The sequence below is a fragment of the Anomaloglossus baeobatrachus genome, chromosome 2 (assembly GCF_048569485.1).
Source record: "Anomaloglossus baeobatrachus isolate aAnoBae1 chromosome 2, aAnoBae1.hap1, whole genome shotgun sequence".
In the NCBI taxonomy this organism is placed as follows: domain Eukaryota; kingdom Metazoa; phylum Chordata; class Amphibia; order Anura; family Aromobatidae; genus Anomaloglossus; species Anomaloglossus baeobatrachus.
In genome coordinates this window covers 317,901,745-317,927,760 of record NC_134354.1, presented here as the reverse complement: position 1 = coordinate 317,927,760, position 26,016 = coordinate 317,901,745, and positions in this window count along the sequence as shown.

Sequence of the window (26,016 nt, the reverse complement as noted above, 5' to 3'; positions counted from 1 at the left end):
ACGCTTTGTCATGGATAGGAGGAAATGGTCTTTTACTTGTCCACATCTGAGGGACTGAGGGCTGGCTGCTGTGCTGAGATGACATTGAGTACGGTGTCCCTGCAGAGTTGCACTTTTGGTCATATACCAAATGAGTTGAAAAAGGATAGATGCTGGTGGAAAGGGGAACAGTTGTGTTGGAAAGGGGAAAAAAGTTTTTGTTTGTGGGTTTGTTGGTTAAGCAAAAGTAACTTTTGATGAAGAAACACCATCTGTTACGGTGGGACTGGCAGATTTGGATAGGTGGTATATACTATGTTACTGCTATATAACGAAAATTAATAAGAAAAGAAAGAGAAAGGTATATATCCCCATCAGCAGTCAATGTCCACCGTGCTCCCAGATGGAAAAGGAGAGGTTGGCAACTGGAAGGTTAGGTGGAGGATACAGATCTGTGTGGCTATGAAACTAATAGTTAGACGCCACTCGGATCTGGAGACTGGGAGCCCTGTTAGCGTCACAGGGTCCACACGCCCACCCAGCCCAGGAACTCCCTGTTAACATCACAGGGGCCATTCAGTACGCTGACCGTGTGCATTGGGGCCACACCTGTGGACAGCAGGCGCATCAGGAGCAGCAGGCCTGTTAATGCCACTGGGCTGCACAAGCAGGACTTGTAGTACAGGAGCTGGTCTTAACCGTTCTGCGTTACCAACTGTGGTGGCGGCCTGCATCGATGCCCTATCCCTGCCTACCTCTGGCCTAAAGCCGCAATGGGACATGGAGGTGAGCTCTTTCGGAGCATAATAGAAGACTGCGCACCTCCTTGTTGGCTCCAGCCCGTTTTATAACCTGGAACCGCAACTTCAATAATGACCTCATGGCTGCCACGACACAAACACCTCACCAGTCATCGTCTGACCATCAATAATGAGATGACAAGTCATAGGGGCGGGCCTCTGCAAGCCATTTGGGAGTGGCCTGGCCACATCGTCAGGACACCTGATGCGCTGTGGTCTATATGGGCCCCCCACATCAGGGGCAGTGCCAAAGAGTTCATTACCGGACCTAGTCTCTGATGCAGTAAGTGCCTGAGCATGCTCAGTAGCATGAAATACAGTCTCCGAAAAAAGACAATAAGCTTTAGCATGTTGTCTAGGCACAACACAGGACTTAGACCCGGCACGGAGTGCAAGTACCTGTGCAAAGAGGCTTTTTGCACTAAGTGTGGGAGCATGCGCTGTATCCCGAAATGAAGACTTAGCCTCAGGAATGGCACAGTCAGGCTGAGCATACTCACTAGGTGAAACACTGTAGTTAGGCTGTGGCTGGGGTAAATCGGCACACGCATGCGCACTAGCTGCCTCTCCACACTTAGACGTGGAGGAGAAATTGCTCTTCGGGTGTGGACTTGGAAATGCTGTCTATGAACAGAAGGAAAAGATAAAGGAAGCCTCACTTTCTATCCCTCCGAATGATCAAATGCAGAAAGGTATTCCCTGAGTTTGCTATAAAATTAGCGTCGCAAAATGTGCATGAGGGTGTCATGCAGAGGTGCTGCAAATAGATTTGCACCAGTGGGACACTAATGGAAGTCCAACAGCCAGTTCTTGTATGCCACTAAATGGCAGCATTTTTTGCTATCATTATAGCTTATTAAAAACATAGCAGGAGGGTGTCATGCAGAGGTGCTGCACATAGATTTGCACCAGTGGGGCACTAATGGAAGTCCAACAGCCAGTTCTTGTATGCCACTAAATGGCAGCATTTTTGCTATCATTATAGCTTATTAAAAACAGAGCAGGAGGGTGTCCTGCACATGTGCTAGAAATAGCTTGGCACCAGTGGGACAATAATGAAATACAACAGCCTGTTCTTGTATGCCACAAAATGGCAGCATTTTTTGCTATCATTATAGCTTATTAATAACAGAGCAGGAGGGTGTCATGCAGAGGTGCTGCACATAGATTTGCACCAGTGGGGCACTAATGGAGTACAACAGCTACTTTTTGTATGCCACTAAGTTTACTCAATTTTTGGTATTATAATGCCTTAGTAACAATGTGTTTGAGTGTGCAATGCAGGCAGACGTGCTGCAAATATCTTTGCACTAGTGGGACAATACAGAAGTCCAACAGGCACTTTTATGATGCCACTAAGTTCACTCAGTGTTTGCTAGTATAATGGCTTAGTAACAATGAGTTTGAGTGTGCAATGCAGGTAGATGTGCTGCAAATATCTTTGCACTAGTGGGACAATACAGAAGTCCAACAGCCACTTTTATGATGCCACTAAGTTTACTCAGTGTTTGCTAGTATAATGGCTTAGTAATAATGAGTTTGAGTGTGCAATGCATGTAGACATGCTGCAAATTTCTTTGCACTAGTGGGACAATACAGAAGTCCCACAGCCACGTTTAGGATGCCACTAAGTTCACTCAGTGTTTGCTAGTATAATGGCTTAGTAACAATGAGTTTGAGTGTGCAATGCAGGCAGACGTGCTGCAAATATCATTGCACTAGTGGGACAATACAGAAGTCCAACAGCCAGTTCTTGTATGCCACTAAATGGCAGCATTTTTTGCTATCATTATAGCTTATTAAAAACAGAGCAGGAGGGTGCTGACTCACCCACCCCAGGGCTATGGGACACCCGGTGCCGGGCCGGACTAGTCCAGGGGTAGTCAGTGGTGGCGGGGCCCGACTCCGTGGCCCTGGTGGGTGTCAGTTAAATATGGCTGGTGACTTGGGGTTTGACTAAAGTTTGTGTTCGTGACACCACCTGTGGTTTGCGGCTATTAATCCGCCGCTGCTGTGTAAGGCCTCCGGGGTGATGAAGTGGCAGCAATGGTGGTACTGCTCCCCACAGGTGGAGCGGTGCCCCGGGGCACAGTTCGTGCTCATGAGAGTCTATGGTGTAGTGGAAGTCTAAGCAGACGGAATAACAGAGGCAACTCCAAGGGTGCAGTTTCAAGTTCTTTACTCACACGTCCTGGTAGGAGCTCACTGGTGCCCTCAGACGACTGGAACCCACTGTCAGGGACCTCCGCCGTTTCTGGGTGATTCCTGGAGTGAAAACCGGTACTCTTCTCTCTACGGTGTCTCTGTCTTCAGCTGTCCTCCTAAGCCTAGCTCTTTTAGGATGAACTTGCTCGGCCTCCACTACAGCCTCCAGACTGGGGGGTCACCTGTCGGTTGGTTGTCCCCTTTCCAAAGGTTCTGCTGTGGGATGTGGCCCGGGGAGTTTACAACTTTCCCTGGGCCTCGGTTTTTACTGTTTGGAGATAATTTTGCACTCCTCCAGTTTCTAGGGACCGTCCCCTGTTGCAGCTTGATCCCTCCACCGATGTTCCTGTGGAACAGGCCACCACAGCTCTACAGCTATCCGTGGCCCTGGAATCCCTTCTTTTCTCTGCTTGGTGTCACCTGGACCCTCTGAGTCCCAGGATCTTCACCAGGAAGCGTCTCTTTCATCTTCTCAGCTCCTGACTGACTAGAGCCTTTCTTCTACTTCTCCTCCTTGCCTGCCTCCTGCAGACCTCCTCCTCCTTCCCCACTCTCTCTCAGACTACTCAAACTTGACCTTCCTTTCTCTGACTGCTCTCTGGTGGCTCCTCCCACCTCCCCAGTTGCTAAGCTGTACCCTATAGGAGCAGGTATGGGTCTTACGGCCCCTCCCAGCATGCAGCATGGGAGGGTTACTGCCACTGTCCCTGGTCCCAGTGTGTACCTAACAATGGGTGTTGTGTAGATTTACCAGGGGACCGGTGTTCACTCCTTTCCTCACCCAGAATGGGGCATCACACCGCTGGATGGGGTGCAATGTCCTGTGGCGACGGAAGCCTCAGGGGCGCCACACTCCCCCACAGCGAATCCCAGCATGTCCTCGGGCTGAAAAACAACAAGAAAATGTGGAAAGAAACTGCAAAAACATTTTTGTTATGCATAACACAAAACAATAAAACTTTTCTTCCCTTTATGGGAGGCACAGGTACTTAAACGTTGCAAAATTCTTATAAAGAAACATCTATATGTGCACTTCCAGTCCATTGCACGGTTTGGGCACATCCCCCATAATTCTGGTAGGGGGCACAACGGGTGCAACTATTTACATTCTTGGCTACAACAAGTCCAGTAGCCTGGCAGTTCGTTCAGCTTTCTCAAGCTACAAAAGGAAAAAGACAAGACCTGCACTAAGTCCAGTGGCCTGGTTACACAGGACACATTACATTCACATTCACCGGGGACCACATTCCAGTCCAGTGGCCCGGTAACACATAAACAAAGGGCGGTGACTTCTTCAAAAAGCACAAGGGGCAGTAAGGCAGGAAAGGGTGTCATCTTCAAAAAGCACATTAGGGCAGAACAAAAGGGACATCTTCACAAAGGATGAGGGGCAGATAGGGGCTATATACAGTTCAGCAGCTTCATCTTCATCTCTTTACTCGCGAGGGTAGATCCTAGGATCCCACTCCGGCATTGCCCCAGGCAACAGGTAGGCCGATGAGATCATAGTCTGTGTCTCCCGGTTGCTGGTCACTGACCTACTGCGGGCCGCTGCGGCCTGGGCAGGAATGGGGCTGCTAGCATGCACAGCGCGGCGTTCTTGTAGAGGACTGCTTGCTTGCAGGGGGCTGCCGACTTGCATGGGGCTGATGATGTATTTGGAGTCACGCTTTGGCAGGGCCCTTGGCAGCATATAAGCCATGGAGATCTTGGTCTGCGTCTCCTGCGTTGCTTTAGCGGGGCTGCTGGCGGGGGCGGTACTGCACGCTGGCATAGCGCGGCGCCACTCCAGTTCTTCTGGGGCTGCCTCTTCCCGCAGGATGTGGACATTCAGAGCGTACCAGCCACGGCTCCCCATCAGCCTGGTGTACTCCACTGTGTCACCAGGCTTAGCATCACGCTCTGGGTGGCCTCTGGGCAGGTGCTCCTCTATATCTCGGCGGGCAACAAAGACATCCTTGCCCAGTCCGGGCTCTCTGATAAAGCCCCAGCCGTCTTTCTGCCGGAAGTCTATTACTTGGCCCCTTCTCACTGGGCCCTGAGATCCCTTGAGGGCCTTTCGGAACTGCTCTTTGGAGGCAAGGTTGGATGCCTCCTCGGCCCTCCGCTTCTCCTCCCGGGCCTCCCGCTCCCGCTGGAACTCCTCCACCATTTTCTGGCAGGCCAGTTCGTTTGCCATGGGAGTCTCTTCGGGGCGCAGTGGCTGCTGCAGTCTCCCGCTCTCAATGGGCGCTGCGTCCCAGTTCACTCCCGGTGATTTTGCTCCCAGGAGGCTTACAGGGGGACTTGGTAGGGGGCCCACTAACTGTTTGGGGTCCACCCCACCCCAGGCACCGTCTTTGGGGGTCTCCGGTAGGCCACCGGTGCCCCACAGGGCGTTAGCGGGGCTGGCGGGGAAAGCTAGCGTGACGGTGGAGGGACTGGGCGGTGGCGCTTGGTAGGGCCGTGGGTCCGGACGGGTCAGGGTTGTAAATAGCTCACCCGGGTGCTGCTCGGCGACCTCCATCCTGTGGCCCACGTTCTCCGGCACCATCGGACTTTCTCTCTACCGGTCCCCCTCCATCTACATGGCGCTCAGCCTCCTGGCCAGGATCCTCATCTCTTCCTGAAGCAGGTCCAGCTCAGGATCCATGTTCCCGGTCCCTGGTGTGCACTTCTGCAGCCTCTCTGCCATGCTGCCAACGTGGGGAACGCTTGCTGGTACACTGCTCGGGTGCTCGACCACGCCACTCGGCTGCACCCTTTCCCTTCTCGGAGGCGGGGCCGGAGGCTGCAGTAGCATCTGGCGCCAGACTGGCGCCCAGCCCATCACGGCCGGCACCGCTCCGCTTGCGATGAGGTACATTTTGGCTCTTGTCTGGTCTGGCATCTCGACTCTTGCTGCCAGCCAGCCAGCTTTTCTAGTCGCCATCTCTTCTTCTTCCGCCCTCCATGGCGGGCACTGCTTCGCAATCTTTTCTTAGACAAGGGGGCGGGGCTTACTTTTGCGCACTTTCTTCAGGCACGCCCCCCTTCTTCCCGCTCTCAGCAGCGCTAATGACGGCGGTTTCCACAGTAAAACACAGTCTTTTCAAAGGCGCACAGTACCCGATGGGACCGGGCACGAAATCCTGTTCGCGACGCCAAAATGACTCGCCCACCCCAGGGCTATGGGACACCCGGTGCCGGGCCGGACTAGTCCGGGGGTAGTCAGTGGTGTCGGGGCCCGACTCCGTGGCCCTGGTGGGTGTCAGTTAAATATGGCTGGTGACTTGGGGTTTGAATAAAGTTTGTGTTCGTGACGCCACCTGTGGTTTGCGGCCATTAAGCCGCCGCTGCTGTGTAAGGCCTCCGGGGTGATGAAGTGGCAGCAATGGTGGTACTGCTCCCCACAGGTGGAGCGGTGCCCCGGGGCACAGTTGGTGCTCGTGAGAGTCTATGGTGTAGTGGAAGTCTAAGCAGACGGAATAACAGAGGCAACTCCAAGGGTGCAGTTTCAAGTTCTTTACTACTCACACGTCCTGGTAGGAGCTCACTGGTGCCCTCAGACGACTGGAACCCACTGTCAGGGACCTCCGCCGTTTCTGGGTGATTCCTGGAGTGAAAACCGGTACCCTTCTCTCTAAGGTGTCTCTGTCTTCAGCTGTCCTCCTAAGCCTAGCTCTTTTAGGATGAACCTGCTCGGCCTCCACTACAGCCTCCAGGCAGGGGGGTCACCTGTCGGTTGGTTGTCCCCTTTCCAAAGGTTCTGCTGTGGGATGTGGCCCGGGGAGTTTACAACTTTCCCTGGGCCTCGGTTTTTACTGTTTGGAGATAATTTTGCACTTATCCGGTTTCTAGGGACCGTCCCCTGTTGCAGCTTGATCCCTCCACCGATGTTCCTGTGGAACAGGCCAACACAGCACTACAGCTATCCGTGGCCCTGGAATCCCTTCTTTTCTCTGCTTGGTGTCACCTTGACCCTCTGAGTCCCAGGATCTTCACCAGGAAGCATCTCTTTCATCTTCTCAGCTCCTGACTGACTAGAGCCTTTCTTCTACTTCTCCTCCTTGCCTGCCTCCTGCAGACCTCCTCCTCCTTCCCCACTCTCTCTCAGACTACTGAAACTTGACCTTCCTTTCTCTGACTGCTCTCTGGTGGCTCCTCCCACCTCACCAGTTGCTAAGCTGTACCCTATAAGAGCAGGGATGGGTCATACGGCCCCTCCCAGCATGCAGCATGGGAGGGTTACTGCCACTGTCCCTGGTCCCAGTGTGTACCTAACAATGGGTGTTGTGTAGATTTACCAGGGGACCGGTGTTCACTCCTTTCCTCACCCAGAATGGGGCATCACACCGCTGGATGGGGTGCAATGTCCTGTGGCGACGGAAGCCTCAGGGGCGCCACAGTGTCATGCAGAGGTGCTGCACATAGATTTGCACCAGTGGGGCACTAATGGAGTACAACAGCCACTTCTTGTATGCCACTAAGTTTACTCAATTTTTGGTATTATAATGTCTTAGTAACAATGAGTTTCAGTGTGCAATGCAGGCAGACGTGCTGCAAATATCCTTGCACTAGTGGGACAATACAGAAGTCCAACAGCCACTTTTATGATGCCACTAAGTTCACTCAGTATTTGCTAGTATAATGGCTTAGTAACAATGAGTTTGAGTGTGCAATGCAGGCAGACGTGCTGCAGATATCTTTGCACTAGTTGGACAATACAGAAGTCCAACAGCCATGTTTAGAATGCCACTAAGTTCACTCAGTGTTTGCTAGTATAATGGCTTAGTAACAATGAGTTTGAGTGTGCAATGCAGGCAGACGTGCTGCAAATATCTTTGCACTAGTGGGACAATACAGAAGTCCAACAGCCACGTTTAGAATGCCACTAAGTTCACTCAGTGTTTGCTAGTATAATGGCTTAGGCAAAAACAAAAAACCTCAAATTCGCTTAAAAATATTCTTTAATGATATATATTAAAATTTTTTTATAACACCCAGTGTAATAAACACACAAGGACCAATAGAAGGGATGGGGGGGAGGAGCTTAAATATATGGGATCCCTATAGAGCCCTATGGGATATAGCTCCTACCTACCAACGGAGTGTTTTACGCCTTAACTGTTTTGGGCGCCCCCGCTCCACGTCGGCTTTCCCTCAAAAAGGCCCTAACAGCTAGTGAATTAAAATACTAATTACACTCTAAATGGCCAAGTAGTGATGTTAATTTATGCTGAATATGATACAAAAGTTAATATCCTTCAAAATAAGAGGTTTAACAAAAAGGACAAAACCTCATGTGCCAAGCCTCAAAAAAAGTGATAGACAAATTTTGGGCAACCAGTATTGCACAAAAAAGATCCTTTAAACAAGTAGGAGGTAAAGGATATGAATGAGGAAAATACCATTATTTATATATATATATACATTCCATCACCCAATATCCTCCCCCCTCACATACCCTGGCCATTGTTCATGGACAAACTTCATACATAAACTTGCCAGCAGGACAGTGCACACTTTAGATATATACTGCAGCGCCCTCCAGCAGTCACAGAATTGATTTATAAGCAGAGTTAAACATAGTATTAATCACAGTCAGGGAAAGCAATATAATTTAGTTACTTCCCTGAAAGAAGTTGCTCTGCAATGCCTCAGTGCCTCGACGCGTTTCCCCTTCTAAAGATATAAGGATCATCAGGAGGCTATAATGTCACAGGTAACCGATGTATATGGAGGAATAATCCATGGCTGTGTGCCCAGAACACAGGATGCCCTGTCTTCTTAAGTCTAAAATTATATCTGACTAGTGTGAACTGGGTCCTGTATGGGAATTTTTGGGGTATAGGTCTCTGCATATGAGAAAGGCTTTTAAGGCCTGCATCTAAATTATCGTGCAGGAATCAAATAGGCCCCTGTGATGTTATTATCAAGTGGCATAATGCCTTGCAAACATTCTGCAACATATATTTTGTTAATTTAATAATAAGAGCCATTTCTGTTGGTAGGATGTGTTGGGCCCTTTGCCCCTTTAATCCCCTATGCTCCTGATATAAGAGGTGGTAACACAGACATCTCAATAACATCTATATCTGTTCTGGGAAGTATGTGTGTATCCACATTGCCGGAAGATGCTTTGGTACAGTCACTATAGGGATATGTATAGGTGGTGTTGTTATCCTTTGGATTATTTCCTGAAGGTTTTATTAACCCCCCCATTATAATTATACTTATGGATATAGTGGCGATTGGGCAGATTAGCCTGTACTCAAACCTTCCTTTACCCACCCTTTTTTTTCCTTTCTTTCCCCTCCCCCAGTCCGGACCCTGCTATGCGCGCTGTAACTCCAGGCATTATATGATCCTGAGAGCTAAGTCTGGAGTGCGCATGCGTGGGCAGGTTTTCTGATTCTTCCACGTGCATAAACAATGACGCGTTGTTGGGGGTGGTACCGTACTACCAGACGGCGTCCGTATGGATAAGGTGTGTATAGGCGGTGCCAGTGTCCATATTCCGTTGCCGCCCACTTTTGTGTGCGCTGGTATCGGAGACACAGGATCTGTGTCTGTATTACAGCGCGCACGCAGGCGCAGACATGACCCAGGGACCTCTAGTGTCCAGACTGCAAGGTATATGCGCAGTCGAGTTCTGAAGACAGAGTAGCCTAAAACACTGATTGGTTGCCTGATCCATGTGATCTGATTGGCGCCGTGTTTTAAACCCGGACATCCTGTGTTCTGGGCACACAGCCATGGATTATTCCTCCATATACATCGGTTACCTGTGACATTATAGCCTCCTGATGATCCTTATATCTTTAGAAGGGGAAACGCGTCGAGGCACTGAGGCATTGCAGAGCAACTTCTTTCAGGGAAGTAACTAAATTATATTGCTTTCCCTGACTGTGATTAATACTATGTTTAACTCTGCTTATAAATCAATTCTGTGACTGCTGGAGGGCGCTGCAGTATATATCTAAAGTGTGCACTGTCCTGCTGGCAAGTTTATGTATGAAGTTTGTCCATGAACAATGGCCAGGTTATGTGAGGGGGGAGGATATTGGGTGATGGAATGTATATATATATATAAATAATGGTATTTTCCTCATTCATATCCTTTACCTCATACTTGTTTAAAGGATCTTTTTTGTGCAATACTGGTTGCCCAAAATTTGTCTATCACTTTTTTTGAGGCTTGGCACATGAGGTTTTGTCCTTTTTGTTAAACCTCTTATTTTGAAGGATATTAACTTTTGTATCATATTCAGCATAAATTAACATCACTACTTGGCCATTTAGAGTGTAATTAGTATTTTAATTCACTAGCTGTTAGGGCCTTTTTGAGGGAAAGCCGACGTGGAGCGGGGGCGCCCAAAACAGTTAAGGCGTAAAACACTCCGTTGGTAGGTAGGAGCTATATCCCATAGGGCTCTATAGGGATCCCATATATTTAAGCTCCTCCCCCCCATCCCTTCTATTGGTCCTTGTGTGTTTATTACACTGGGTGTTATAAAAAAATTTTAATATATATCATTAAAGAATATTTTTAAGCGAATTTGAGGTTTTTTGTTTTTGCCTTCAATACTCTATTCGGATATACTGTATACGGTTCTCTAGTATAATGGCTTAGTAACAATGAGTTTGAGTGTGCAATGCAGGCAGACGTGCTGCAAATATCTTTGCACTAGTGGGACAATACAGAAGTCCAACAGCCAGTTCTTGTATGCCACTAAATGGCAGCATTTTTTGCTATCATTATAGCTTATTAAAAACAGAGCAGGAGGGTGTCATGCAGAGGTGCTGCACATAGATTTGCACCAGTGGGGCACTAATGGAGTACAACAGCCACTTTTTGTATGCCACTAAGTTTACTCAATTTTTGGTATTATAATGTCTTAGTAACAATGAGTTTGAGTGTGCAATGCAGGCAGACGTGCTGCAAATATCTTTGCACTAGTGGGACAATACAGAAGTCCAACAGCCACTTTTATGATGCCACTAAGTTCACTCAGTGTTTGCTAGTATAATGGCTTAGTAACAATGAGTTTGAGTGTGCAATGCAGGCAGACGTGCTGCAAATATCTTTACACTAGTGGGACAATACAGAAGTCCAACAGCCAGTTCTTGTATGACACTAAATGGCAGCATTTTTTGCTATCATTATAGCTTATTAAAAACAGAGCAGGAGGGTGTCATGCAGAGGTGCTGCACATAGATTTGCACCAGTGGGGCACTAATGGAGTACAACAGCCACTTTTTGTATGCCACTAAGTTTACTCAATTTTTGGGATTATAATGTCTTAGTAACAATGAGTTTGAGTGTGCAATGCAGGCAGACGTGCTGCAAATATCTTTGCACTAGTGGGACAATACAGAAGTCCAACAGCCACGTTTAGGATGCCACTAAGTTCACTCAGTGTCTGCTAGTATAATGGCTTAGTAACAATGAGTTTGAGTGTGCAATGCAGGCAGACGTGCTGCAAATATCTTTGCACTAGTCGGACAATACAGAAGTCCAACAGCCACGTTTAGGATGCCACTAAGTTCACTCAGTGTTTGCTAGTATAATGGCTTAGTAACAATGAGTTTGAGTGTGCAATGCAGGCAGACATGCTGCAAATATCTTTGCACTAGTGGTACAATACTGAAGTCCAATAGCCACGTTTAGGATGCCACTACGTTCACTCAGTGTTTGCTAGTATAAGGGCTTAGTAACAATGAGTTTGAGTGTGCAATGCAGGCAGACGTGCTGCAAATATCTTTGCACTAGTGGGACAATACAGAAGTCTAATAGCCACGTTTAGGATGCCACTAAGTTCACTCAGTGTTTGCTAGTATAATGGCTTAGTAACAATGAGTTTGAGTGTGCAATGCAGGCAGACGTGCTGCAAATATCTTTGCACTAGTGGGACAATACAGAAGTCCAACAGCCACGTTTAAGATGCCACTAAGTTCACTCAGTGTTTGCTAGTATAATGGCTTAGTAACAATGAGTTTGAGTGTTAAATGCAGGCAGACGTGCTGCAGATATCTTTGCACTAGTTGGACAATACAGAAGTCCAACAGCCATGTTTAGAATGCCACTAAGTTCACTCAGTGTTTGCTAGTATAATGGCTTAGTAACAATGAGTTTGAGTGTGCAATGCAGGCAGACGTGCTGCAAATATCTTTGCACTAGTGGGACAATACAGAAGTCCAACAGCCACGTTTAGAATGCCACTAAGTTCACTCAGTATTTGCTGGTATAATGGCTTAGTAACAATGAGTTTGAGTGTGCAATGCAGGCAGACGTGCTGCAAATATCTTTGCACTAGTGGGACAATACAGAAGTCCAACAGCCAGTTCTTGTATGCCACTAAATGGCAGCATTTTTTGCTATCATTATAGCTTATTAAAAACAGAGCAGGAGGGTGTCATGCAGAGGTGCTGCACATAGATTTGCACCAGTGGGGCACTAATGGAGTACAACAGCCACTTTTTGTATGCCACTAAGTTTACTCAATTTTTGGTATTATAATGTCTTAGTAACAATGAGTTTGAGTGTGCAATGCAGGCAGACGTGCTGCAAATATCTTTGCACTAGTGGGACAATACAGAAGTCCAACAGCCACGTTTAGGATGCCACTAAGTTCACTCAGTGTTTGCTAGTATAATGGCTTAGTAACAATGAGTTTGAGTGTGCAATGTAGGCAGACGTGCTGCAAATATCTTTGCACTAGTGGTACAATACAGAAGTCTAATAGCCACGTTTAGGATGCCACTAAGTTCACTCAGTGTTTGCTAGTATAATGGCTTAGTAACAATGAGTTTGAGTGTGCAATGTAGGCAGACGTGCTGCAAATATCTTTGCACTAGTGGGACAATACAGAAGTCCAACAGCCAGTTCATGTATGCCACTAAATGGCAGCATTTTTTGCTATCATTATAGCTTATTAAAAACAGAGCAGGAGGGTGTCATGCAGAGGTGCTGCACATAGATTTGCACCAGTGGGGCACTAATGGATTACAACAGACACTTCTTGTATGCCACTAAGTTTACTTAATTTTTGGGATTATAATGTCTTAGTAACAATGAGTTTGAGTGTGCTATGCAGGCAGACGTGCTGCAAATATCTTTGCACTAGTGGGACAATAGTGAAGTCCAACAGCCACGTTTAAGATGCCACTAAGTTCACTCAGTGTTTGCTAGTATAATGGCTTAGTAACAATGAGTTTGAGTGTGCAATGCAGGCAGACGTGCGGCAAATATCTTTGCACTAGTGGGACAATACAGAAGTCCAACAGCCACGTTTAGGATGCCACTAAGTTCACTCAGTGTTTGCTAGTATAATGGCTTAGTAACAATGAGTTTGAGTGTGCAATGCAGGCAGACGTGCTGCAAATATCTTTGCAGTAGTGGGACTATACAGAAGTCTAATAGCCACGTTTAGGATGCCACTAAGTTCACTCAGTGTTAGCTAGTATAATGGCTTAGTAACAATGAGTTTGAGTGTGCAATGCAGGCAGACGTGCTGCAAATATCTTTGCACTAGTGGGACAATACAGAAGTCCAACAGCCAGTTCTTGTATGCCACTAAATGGCAGCATTTTTTGCTATCATTATAGCTTATTAAAAACAGAGCAGGAGGGTGTCATGCAGAGGTGCTACACATAGATTTGCACCAGTGGGGCACTAATGGAGTACAACAGCCACTTCTTGTATGCCACTAAGTTTACTCAATTTTTGGTATTATAATGTCTTAGTAACAATGAGTTTGAGTGTGCAATGCAGGCAGATGTGCTGCAAATATCTTTGCACTAGTGGGACAATACAGAAGTCCAACAGCCACTTTTATGATGCCACTAAGTTCACTCAGTGTTTGCTAGTATAATGGCTTAGTAACAATGAGTTTGAGTGTGCAATGCAGGCAGACATGCTGCAAATATCTTTGCACTAGTGGGACAATACAGAAGTCCAACAGCCACGTTTAGGATGCCACTAAATTCACTCAGTGTTAGCTAGTATAATGGCTTAGTAACAATGAGTTTGAGTGTGCAATGCAGGCAGACGTGCTGCAAATATCTTTGCACTAGTGGGACAATACAGAAGTCCAACAGCCAGTTCTTGTATGCCACTAAATGGCAGCATTTTTTGCTATCATTATAGCTTATTAAAAACAGAGCAGGAGGGTGTCATGCAGAGGTGCTGCACATAGATTTGCACCAGTGGGGCACTAATGGAGTACAACAGCCACTTCTTGTATGCCACTAAGTGTACTCAATTTTTGGTATTATAATGTCTTAGTAACAATGAGTTTGAGTGTGCAATGCAGGCAGACGTGCTGCGAATATCTTTGCACTAGTGGGAAAATACAGAAGTCCAACAGCCACTTTTATGATGCCACTAAGTTCACTCAGTGTTTGCTAGTATAATGGCTTAGTAACAATGAGTTTGAGTGTGCAATGCAGGCAGACGTGCTGCAAATATCTTTACACTAGTGGGACAATACTGAAGTCCAACAGCCACGTTTAGGATGCCACTAAGTTCACTCAGTGTTTGCTAGTATAATGGCTTAGTAACAATGAGTTTGAGTGTGCAATGCAGGCAGACGTGCTGCAAATATCTTTGCACTAGTGGGACAATACAGAAGTCCAACAGCCACGTTTAGGATGCCACTAAGTTCACTCAGTGTTTGCTAGTATAATGGCTTAGTAACAATGAGTTTGAGTGTGCAAAGGGCAGGAGGGTACAGTGGCAGGGTTGTGGGTCTCTGGGTAGAGGAAAGGAAGCCTGCCTTTCTATCCCTTCTAATGGGGAAATGCTGCGAGGAAATCCCTGACCTTAGCTACACAGACGCTGTCATCTTGTGTAGCTGTTAAACTTTATTTTCACGGACCTGTGGCTCTGACCCTGCCGGTATTAGCCCTTAAAAGGACTGATAGAAAGTTCTATCCCTATTCTGTACAGCGCTGTATATAGAGCGTACACAGCATTATCGGAGATAGGCGCTGCGCCAGCGGTGACTAGAGTTGAGCGCGGTTCGAGGTTCGTGGTTCTCCAGTTCTAGGCTCGAGTGATTTTGGGGCCTGTTCTAGATCGAACTAGAACTCGAGCTTTTTGCAAAAGCTCGATAGTTCTAGATACGTTCGAGAACGGTTCTAGCTGCAAAAAGCAGGGCTTTTTACAGCTACAGTGTGCAGGAGCCATCGCTGGCAGCCTGCCAGAAGCTGGTAACCAAGATAAACATCGGGTATCCAAGCAAAGCGCTTTGGTTAGTAACCCGATGTCTATCCTAGTTACGTGCAGGAAGCCCACACTTCCCCGCTCAGCTCGCTCCGCCCCCTCCTGCCCGCGGCATGTACACATACACATACACATACACATACACACACACACACACACACACACACACACACACACACACACACACACACATGGTCCCGCTCGGCTTACCTGCGGTGATGAAGTCCCGCCATCCCGACCTCAGCGCTGTCACTGTCCTCCATGGCCGCCGCTTGTCACATCACCTCTCGCTTCCGACCCGAGACTGACTAGCGGTGACGTCACGGGCCTCTCGCGAGACTTGCTGTGAAGGCGCCAGTCATTGAACTCAGTGACAGGGGCTGTCAGTGTGCTGGAGATCAGCGCAGGTAATGTACCTCGCTGACAGCAGCACTTGTCATCCCCTGCAGTGACCTGGGCTGACCCATTGATGTTAGCTCAGGTCACTGCACTGCTCTCCCAGCCAATGGGGAACATCCTGCTCTTCATTGACTGGGACAGTGTGGATCGTCATGGCAACCCCTTGGATTACACCAGACCTGGATTTGTTTTTCATTCTAATAAATTGGTTAAAGAGGGAATGTTTTGGGGAGTGTTTTTTCAAATAAAAATGTGTTTGTCGTCTATTTTTTTTTATTACTGACTGGGTTGGTGATGTCGGGTATCTGATAGACGCCTGACCTCACCAACCCCAGGGCTTGATGCCAGGTGACTTACACATCTGGTATTAACCCCATATATTACCCCGTTTGCCACCGCACCAGGGCGCGGGATGAGCTGGATGCGCCACTTCCGGGGCGGCTGCGGCCTGCTATTTTTAGGCTGGGGACCTCCCTAGTCTGAGAATATCAGGCCCCAGCTGTCTGCTTTACCTTGGCTGGTGATCCAATTTTGGGGGGACCCCTACGTGTTTTTTTTTTTTTAATTATTTATTTAATTTAAAATAACAGCGTGGGGTGCCCTCAGTTTTGGATTACCAGCCAAGGTGAAGTTGCCAGCTGTGGTCTGCAGGCTGCAGCCGTCTGCTTTACCCTAGCTGGCTACAAAACTAGGGGGAATCCTACGTCATTTTTTTTTTTTTCATTTTTTTGGCTAAATACAAAGCTAAGCACCAAAGGATGCTCCACTTTTTCTCCATTTTTTCTCCATTTTTTCTCCACTTTTTCTGCACTTTTTATCCATTTTTTCTCCACTTTTTCTCCACTTTTTCTCCACTTTTTCTCCATTTTTTTCTCCATTTTTTCTCCACTTATTCTCCACTTATTCTCCACTTTTTCTCCACTTTTTCTCCACTTTTTCTCCATTTTTTCTCCATTTTTTCTCCACTTTTTCTCCATTTTTCCTCCACTTTTTCTCCACTTTTTCTACATCTTTTCCTCCATTTTTTTCTCCACTTTTTCTCCACTTTTTCTCCGTTTTTTTTCTCCATTTTTTTTCTCCACTTTTTTCTCCATTTTTTCTCCATTTTTTCTCCACTTTTTCTTCACTTTTTCTCCACTTTTTATCCATTTTTTCTCCACTTTTTCTCCACTTTTTCTCCACTTTTTCTCCACTTTTTCTTCACTTTTTCTCCACTTTTTCTCCATTTTTTTCTCCATTTTTTCTCCACTTATTCTCCACTTTTTCTCCACTTATTCTCCTCTTTTTTCTCCATTTTTTCTCCATTTTTTCTCCACTTTTTCTTCACTTTTTCTCCACTTTTTATCCATTTTTTCTCCATTTTTTCTCCACTTTTTCTCCACTTTTTCTCCACTTTTTCTCCATTTTTTCTCCACTTTTTCTTCACTTTTTCTCCACTTTTTATCCATTTTTTATCCATTTTTTATCCATTTTTTATCAATTTTTTATCCATCTTTTTCTCCACTTTTTCTCCACTTTTTCTCCACTTTTTCTCCATTTTTTCTCCACTTTTTCTCCACTTTTTCTCCACTTTTTCTCCACTTTTTCTATGGTCGGTCTACCCATTAGCTCTGCCATGCATACTGTAGCTCTACACCTACTGCACATGTTACTTTATGATTGACATCTCTTTCGTACCAGAGCTGTCTAAGCCTACTCTGACCCCATATTTGTCATTACTATATTGTCCTTGTACTGTATTATGACATTTGTATCATGTGTTTCATTTCTTGCTGTGTTGCAATTTTTTTGCTGCATCCCAATTGTACCTCTACATTGTTCGAGTTTATGTTATTGTTCTCTCACTCTTATGTGATACTGATTATTGTCATTTTTCAGGATTACATGCAGATAAGTCCAATCTGACGAAGGCTCAGGCCGAAACGTCATTTGTAACTTGTTTTGGACAAAAACATATATGCTTATGAAAAAAAATGTTTTTCTTAATACGGACCAATAAAGAGTGATTTTGCATTACTATCCGTTGTGACTTACTGACTTAGTCTGGGAGATTTAGAGTGCCGAGGTTACTCACTAATTTTATCTATTATTACCTCTGAGCACCTATATACCAGTGAGCAGAGCTTCCTCTATAGTAGTTCTCCTGATTAGGCATGCCCTTACCTCATGAGCAGGGCATTGCAGCTTTGGTAGCAACCATTACGACATGGACTCTGCTGCTGTGGACCCGGGGAGAGTGAGTGCAGATTCATTGCACCCACACTCCTCACATGAAGGGTCCGCACTCCTAGAAAATGGGGGATACGTTCCCTGAGTGTCTCCCCCCCATATTCCAGACGGTCCAGAGTCGTCGTGGGACCCCTTTATTTTTTTTCTTACAATAAATTGGTGAAAGAGGAAATGTTTTGGGGACTGTTTTTTCAAATAAATTTCTTTTGTCGATTTTTTTTTTTTTTTTTTTTGTTAGTACTGACAGTTTATGATGTTGGGTATCTAATAGACGCCATGACATCACAAACTGCTGGGCTTGATCTCAGGTGACTTTACAGCTAGTATCAACCCGATTTATTACCCCGTTTGCCACTGCACCAGGGCACGGGATGAGCTGGGGTGAAGCGCCAGGATTGGCGCATCTAGTGGATGCGCCACGTCTGGGGTGCCTGCGGCCTGCTATTTTTAGGCTGTGAAGGCCCAATAACTATGGACCTTCCCACCCTGAGAATACCAGACCACAGCTGTCCGCTTTACCTTGGCTGGTGATCCAATTTGGGGGGGACCCTACTTTTATTGTGTAATTATTAATATTTATAAAATAATTATAAAAAAGAGCCTGAGGGGACCTCCACATTGGATCCCCAACCACGGTAAAGCTGCCAGCTGTGGTTTTCAGGCTACAGCCGTCTGCTTTACCCTAGCTGGCTATCAAAAATGGGGGGACCCAACGTCATTTTTTTTTTTAACTATTTTTTAAATAGAAAAAATTAATAGGCTTCCCTGTATTTTGATTGCCAACCAAGGTAACGGCAGGCAGATGGGGGTGGCAACCCATAGCTGTCTGCTTTATCTGCGCTGAGAATCAAAAATACCGCGAAGCGCTACGTCATTTTTTTAAAGATTTATTTTTACAGCACTGTGATGTCCAGCAATCAAAATACAGGGAAGCCCATTTTATTTGTAGTTATTTAAATAAATAATTAAAAAAAATATATATGGGCTCCCGCTGCATTTTTTGTAGTGCTAGCTAAGGGTAATCCAAGCAGCTACTGGCTGCTAACCCCCACTGCTTGGTGTTACCTTCACTGGCAATGGAAAATCCAGGGAAGCATTTTTTATTTTTTTTGCCAAAAAACTACAAAAAAAAGGACGTGAGCTTCGCCATATTTTGTATGCTAGCCAGGTATAGCAGGCAGGTGCTGAAAGAGTTGGATACAGCGCCAGAAGATGGCGCTTCTATGAAAATGCCATTTTCTGAGACGGCTGCAGACTGCAATTCGCAGCAGTGGGGCCCAGAAAGCTCAGGCCAACCTGTGCTGCGGATTCCAATCCCCAGCTGCCTTGTTGTACCTGGCTGGACACAAAAATGGGGCGAAGCCTACGTCATTTGTTTTCTAATTATTTCATGAAATTCATGAAATAATAAAAAAAGGGCTTCCCTTTATTTTTGGTTCCCAGCCCGGTACAAATAGGCAACTGGGGGTTGGGGGCAGCCGTACCTGCCTGCTGTACCTGGCTAGCATACAAAAATATGGCGAAGCCCACATAATTTTTTCAGGGGGCAAAAAACTTCTGCATACAGTCCTGGATGGAGTATCCTGAGCCTTGTAGTTCTGCAGCTGCTGTCTGTCTGTATGGAGAAGAGCAGACAGCAGCTGCAGAACTACAAGGCTCAGCATACTCCATCCAGGACTGTATGCAGATTTTTTTTGCCCACCAAAAAAATTACGTGGGCTTCGCCATATTTTTGTATGCTAGCCAGGTACAGCAGGCAGCCACGGGCTGCCTCCAACCCCCAGTTGCCTATTTGTACCCGGCTGGGAACCAAAAATATAGGGAAGCCCGTTTTTTTTTAATTATTTCACTTATTTCATGAAATAATTAAAAAACAAATGACGTGGGCTTCGCCCCATTTTTGTGTCCAGCCGGGTACAACTAGGCAGCTGGGGATTGGAATCCGCAGCACAGGTTAGCCCGAGGTTTCTGGGCGCCTCTGCTGCGAATTACAGTCCGCAGCCGTCCCAGAAAATGGCGCTCTCATAGAAGCGCCATCATCTGGCGCTGTATCCAACTCTTCCAACAGCCCTGGAGCCGGGTGGCTTGTTGGGTAATCATGAGTTAATACTGGCTTTGTTTTACTAGCCAGTATTAAGCCAGAGATTCTTAATGTCAGGCACGTTTGACCCGGCCATTAAGAATCTCCAATAAAGGGTTAAAAAAAACACCACACAGAGAAAAAATACTTTAATAGAAATAAATACACAGACACATTAGAGACTCCATCTTTATTACCCCCTGTCAGCCCTCCACGATCCTGCTCTTCTGTCTTCTTTCTAGTGTAGTAGTAGTGACGATTGTAGTGAGGAAGGATGAGGTTCACCAGCTCATCACTTGGGGCTGGGGAACCTCATCCTCACTACAATGCTCACTACAATCGTGCAGCCTTCACTCCGTGAGTGATCAGTGCTGGCTGTCAGCGGTAACAGCGGTAACGCTGACAGACGCGTTACCATAGCAATGGTGCTCTCGGAGCCGCGGTTAGCGGTGACGTCACCGCTAACTGCGTTGCTATGGCAACGGTGATCTCCGTTAATGACCGGCTGTGTCAGCCGGTCCCTAACGGAACGGGGAGTCGACCGTGTGCTAGAGCATGTCGCCGGTACACGGCGATACACATATGTGCACCGTGTACCGGAGAGATGCACTCGCAGGTCCTACATGACGTGTCATAGTCATGTGACCAGTCTGTAGCCAATGAGATAATAGCCACGTGACTGGTCACATGGCTATTTTGACGTCACGATAGGTCCTGCATCTCTGCTGGCAGTGCCGGTCGCCGGGAGGATTCAGCGATCATCGGATGGAATAGCGGCAGGAGACAGAGTGCAGAAGGGATCGCGGGGACCGGTAAGTGTTATGGCAATGTTTATTAACTGTTTGTGTACATTTATCATGCATTTTTATGTGTTTGTTATTGCCTCCCATTATAGCCTATTGGCTCGAGTTCGGTTCGTCGAACGTTCGACGAACCGAACTCGAACGGGACCTCCGTTCGGCGAACCGACCTCGAGCCGAACCGGGACCAGTTCGCTCATCTCTAGCGGTGACTGACACCAAGGACGCAGAAGAGATAATGGCGTCTGGACGGGCAGATACTCGTTTTTAGAATGCAGGGACATGTGACATGGACATCCTATCACACATGCCGTTGCTTCTCTGGCTAAAAGTACACTTAGCTGTGTGTGTGTCTGGGATAGGCTGACATGTCGGCCCGCCCCACAACACGCGCGCGCTTAGGGAAGGAAGACAAGGAAAAAAAAAAATGGCGATCGCCATTATCCATACAGCAGTGATCTGAATGCGCTGTTCCCTCACACTATACACTGAAATTTCATAATAGTGTGAGTCACAGAGTGACTTACACTATTACAGCGGAAAGCCAGCTAGTAATTAGCTGGTCTTTTTGCTGCTAGAACCGTTCTCGAACGTATCTAGAACTATCGAGCTTTAGCAAAAAGCTCGAGTTCTAGTTCTATCTAGAACAGCCCCCAAAATCACTCGAGCCGCGAACTGGAGAACCTTGAATAGCGAACCGCGCTCAACTCTAGTCTTAACCGCAAGTCTCCTTAGTACCAGTGCCGGTTTAGTGACCTGATGGCTTCTTTCCCCTGCACCTGTCTTTGGTTGATGGGTCCGCGTGGCTTGGAGCGACTGGAGGTCCCCTCCTGGTTGTCTTTTACAGCAGTCTGTATGATGGTAGCGTGAACCCTGTGGGGGATGGAGTCTCTGGTCCTGTCCCTGGTTCTTCTGTTGCTACTGTGACCCGAACGTCAAGGTCAGTGAGGTCCTTGATGGTCCCCTCACTGTGCAGATTTTATCAGGTCTGCCTGGAGCGTTTGCCTGACCTAGAATTCTGTACCCCGTTGGTGCGTAGTTCTGGGAGTACTCCACCGTACACCACCGGCAACCAACCGCCTGGGCCCGCAGGTCACTGTTACTCTGGTCAGTCCGTCTGCTCACTTCACAGTCTCTCCTCTGCTTCCACCATTACTATGTCTCTCCTTCACTGTCTGACTCTCCACACTGACTATCCACTGTCTTCCCTCCCACCTGGTTGTCTAGTGGACTGGAGTGGCTCCAAATCTAGGTGGCCATCCATTGGTCTGACCCTAGCCTTGTACCATTTTATGGGGAATAATTGAGGAAAACAGGGATTACCTGGAGTGTTTGTGTGTTACCGGCACTGGTTTTCTGGGTCCCTAGGGGGTAGGCCCTGATCCGGGTGGGGATGCAGTACCTTGTAGCTCCCTTATGGCTTCAGGGGCGCTACATTCGCCCTTGGTTAATTCCAGCACATCCTCGGGCTGCAAGTGATACAGGTTACATTTTCTATTTTTGCACATAACATAACATTCTAATATTCTTCCAACACAAAGGAGGTTCAGACTTTAACGTTGCTTAACTGGAGTACCCCTTTCCCTTCTCCCACCACCCAAAGGTTCTGGTCCCAGAGGCAGGTCACGAATTTCTGTAATGACCAGGTCCAGGCTATCTCTGTCCCTTTCCTCCAATCTTCCCCTCCTTGGTGGCGGTGTTTAACAGGGTCCACTGGTTGTACTCCGGTGATGCACAACTGGTGGAACTTTTTACATTTAAAGTTGTTGGCTGCTGCCAGTCCTGCAGCCTGGGTCTATTTTTATCAAATCAAACTGGTAAATGCAACATTCAACATTTTCAGCACACATTTATCAGGAACAGTTCAAACAAACAAACAAACAAACAAACTGGTAGCACACCAGGTCATAGCTACCAGGGTGTTGGAAAGGGGCCATCTGGTTCACTTGGTCTCCTGGGATCAGCACTTACAGTCTGAGTACACTGGTTCCATGCACCTGCACTGCCTCCTAGTTGCAGCTGAGGGACTGGTGCTGAAGTGGGAGCAGGGCCTGTATTTTCTGCAAGGACCTCCACATTTAGGGCGTACCAGCCCCGCTCTCCATAGTGTCGGGTGTAGGCAACTTTGTCACCCACATGCAGATCCCGGTCGGGGTGTCCTCTGGGGAGATGGGGTCTCACATCCGGTGGGAGATGAAGACTCCCTCCTTCAAGCCGGGCTCCACAATGAAACCCCATCCCCCTATGATGCTTAAGCGCTCCACCACTCCCTGGTAGAACAGGCCCCAGGGCCGGTAGCTGGCAAGCCGCAGGCGCTGCTTCTCCTGGAGGTCCCTGGCCTCCGTCTGCACCTGCCTGGCTTCCCTTTGCTCCTGCTCCCAGGCCAGCTGGGTGATGACGGCCTGGCAACCCCCACGGGTGTCCTCCCAGGTGACAACCGCTAACTTCCCGCTACCTTGTTCAGGGTAGCTCGCTGCCGGGTCCCTGACAGCGACTGGGCACAGTACCTGGGGATGGTCGTCAGCACTGGCGGTGGCCTCCTCCGCAGCTCCCGATGATGCCCTTTCCTCAATCCCCAATCTACAAAAATGCTAGTGCATGCCCTCATAATCTCCCGCATCGACTACTGCAACATCCTCCTCTGTGGTCTCCCTGCTAACACACTCGCCCCTCTCCAGTCCATCCTTAACTCTGCTGCCCGACTGATCCACCTCTCTCCTCAATACCACCCCGCTTCTCCTCTCTGCAAGTCCCTCCACTGGCTCCCCATCTTCTATCGTATCCAATTCAAACTACTAACCCTGACCTACAAAGCTATCCATAATCTGTCTCCTCCATATATCTCTGAACTAACCTCTCGCTACACTCCAAAACGTAACCTCCGGTCCTCCCAAGATCTCCTTCTCTCCTCCTCTCTCATTCGCTCCTCATGCAACCGACTCCAAGACTTCTCCCGAGCATCCCCAGTCTCCTGGAACTCACTGCCTCAACACGTCAGACTATCTACTACACTTGCAAACTTCAAACGGACCCTGAAAACTCATCTGTTCAGAAATGCCTATAATCTACAATGACCTCACTGCCCCACCACCGTGCGGAGCTGCCGCCCCACCACCGTGCGGAGCTGCCGCCCCACCACCGTGCGGAGCTGCCGCCCCACCACCGTGCGGAGCTGCCGCCCCACCACCGTGCGGAGCTGCCGCCCCACCACCGTGCGGAGCTGCCGCCCCACCTACACCCCACCTACTGTCTCCTCCCCAAAATCCTTTAGGATGTAAGCCCGCAAGGGCAGGGCCCTCTTCCCTCTGTGCTAGTCTGTCTATTGTAACGTGTATATGTATTCTGTATGTAACCCCCTCATGTACAGCACCATGGAATCAATGGTGCTCTATAAATAAACAATAATAATAAATAATAATGCCGTAGCCTGTGTTGTGGTCACTGGGTCAGACAGTGCAGCTTGATCCTTCTCCAGCGGAGAAGGTGATGCGACCGCTTCAGGTCTCGCTGGCTCTGGTGGTGATGCGGCCTGGTTGAGGATGGATCCCGGTTTCTGGGTCGGTGCAGCCTGGTCAAGCGGCGCTCCTCTCTCTTGGGCCCGCATGGCTGCCACCACTTCCATCATCTCCGCCTTCCACTCCTCGACATGCTGCAGGTGTTCCGCACGCAGAGTCCAGCACAGCCGCTGGACCTCCGCCTCTAGCCTCTCCGCGGTCCAGGTCCCTGGGTGACCTGGGGCTCTGGCACGATCCCCTGGGGTGGACATGGTGCTGTTAGATACAGTCCTGAAGGCATTCTGTGGCAGGGCCTCCGGGCTCCCCGCTTCCGGTTTCGTTTTACATTCAGGACACTACCAGGGGGCAGGGCTTTCTTTTTGCGCCTTCCTCACTTCTAGTCGTCTTTTACTGCAGTCGGTATGGCGGTAGCATGAACCCTGTGGGGGATGGATTCTCTGGTCCTGTCTCCGGTTTTCCTGTTGCTACTGTGTCCCGAACTTCAAGGTCAGTGAGGTCCTTGATGGTCCCCTCACTGTGCAGATTTTTATCAGGTCTGCCTGGAGCGTTTGCCTGACCTTGGATTTTGTAGCCTATTGGTGGGTAGTTCCGGGAGTACTCTACCGGCAACTAACCACCTAGACCCGCAGGTCACTGTTACTCCGGTCACTCCGTCTGCTCAATTTCAGTCTCTCCTCTGCTTCCACCATTAGTAGAAATGAGCCACCCCCCTAGAGTTTGAGTTCGGTTTGGATCGTCGAACGGAGGACAAGTTCGTTGAACGTTTGATGAACGTTCGACGAACCAATTCGAACCCCATTGAAAACAATGGCAGGCAATCACAAACACATAAAAACACATTATACATGTACACATACAGTAAATAAACATTGACATAACACTTACAGGTCCCCGCAATGCGTCCTGCACTCTGTCTCCCGACGCTTTTCCTTTCGATAATCACTGCGTCCTCCCGGTAACCAGCACTGATGATAGGACCTTCCGTGACATCAAAATAACATGTGACCAGTCACGTGTGTATTATCTCATTGGCTACAGACTGGTCACATGGTTAGATGTCATGCTAGGTCCTGTCAGTGCATCTCTCCGGTACGCGGCGCTCTTTACAGAGTCAGCCCATATGCAAGGACTGGCTGCCACAGCTGGTGAATTGCGGCACCGGGAATCATGTGATCGGAGCACCATTGCTATAGTAACCGCCTGTCAGATTACTTTAGCAACGGTGGCAGCGGTGACATCACCGCTTCCAGCCCGCAGCCTCTGCTCACTCTCACTGAGTGATTAGACTGCACGGGGAGCAGCAGCGTCTTCCTCCCATGCAGTGCTGTCTGATGTAGCAGAGATGCATGAGTTGAAGGAGAAAGAAGACCAGGATCATGGAGGGATGAGAGGGAGTAATAAACATGGAGTCTCTAATAGAGATGAGCCACCCCCCTAGAGTTCGCGTTCGGTTCGTCGAATGGTGCCCCATTCGATGAGCCGTTCGACGAGCCGTTCGACGAACCTCTCGAACCCCATTGAAAACAATGGGAGGCAATCACAAACACATAAAAACACGTTATAAACGTAAACAAAAAGTTAATAAACATTGCCATAACACTTACCGGTCCCCGCGATCCGTCCTGCACTCTGTCTCATGTCGCTATTCCTTCTGATGATTGCTGCGTCTTCCCGGTAACCAGCACTGATGACAGGACCTTCCGTGACGTCAAAATAGCATGTGACCAGTCACGTGTCTGTTATTTCATTGGCTACAGACTGGTCACATGACTATGACGCGTCATGTAGGACCTGTCAGTGCATCTCTCCAGTACGTGATGAT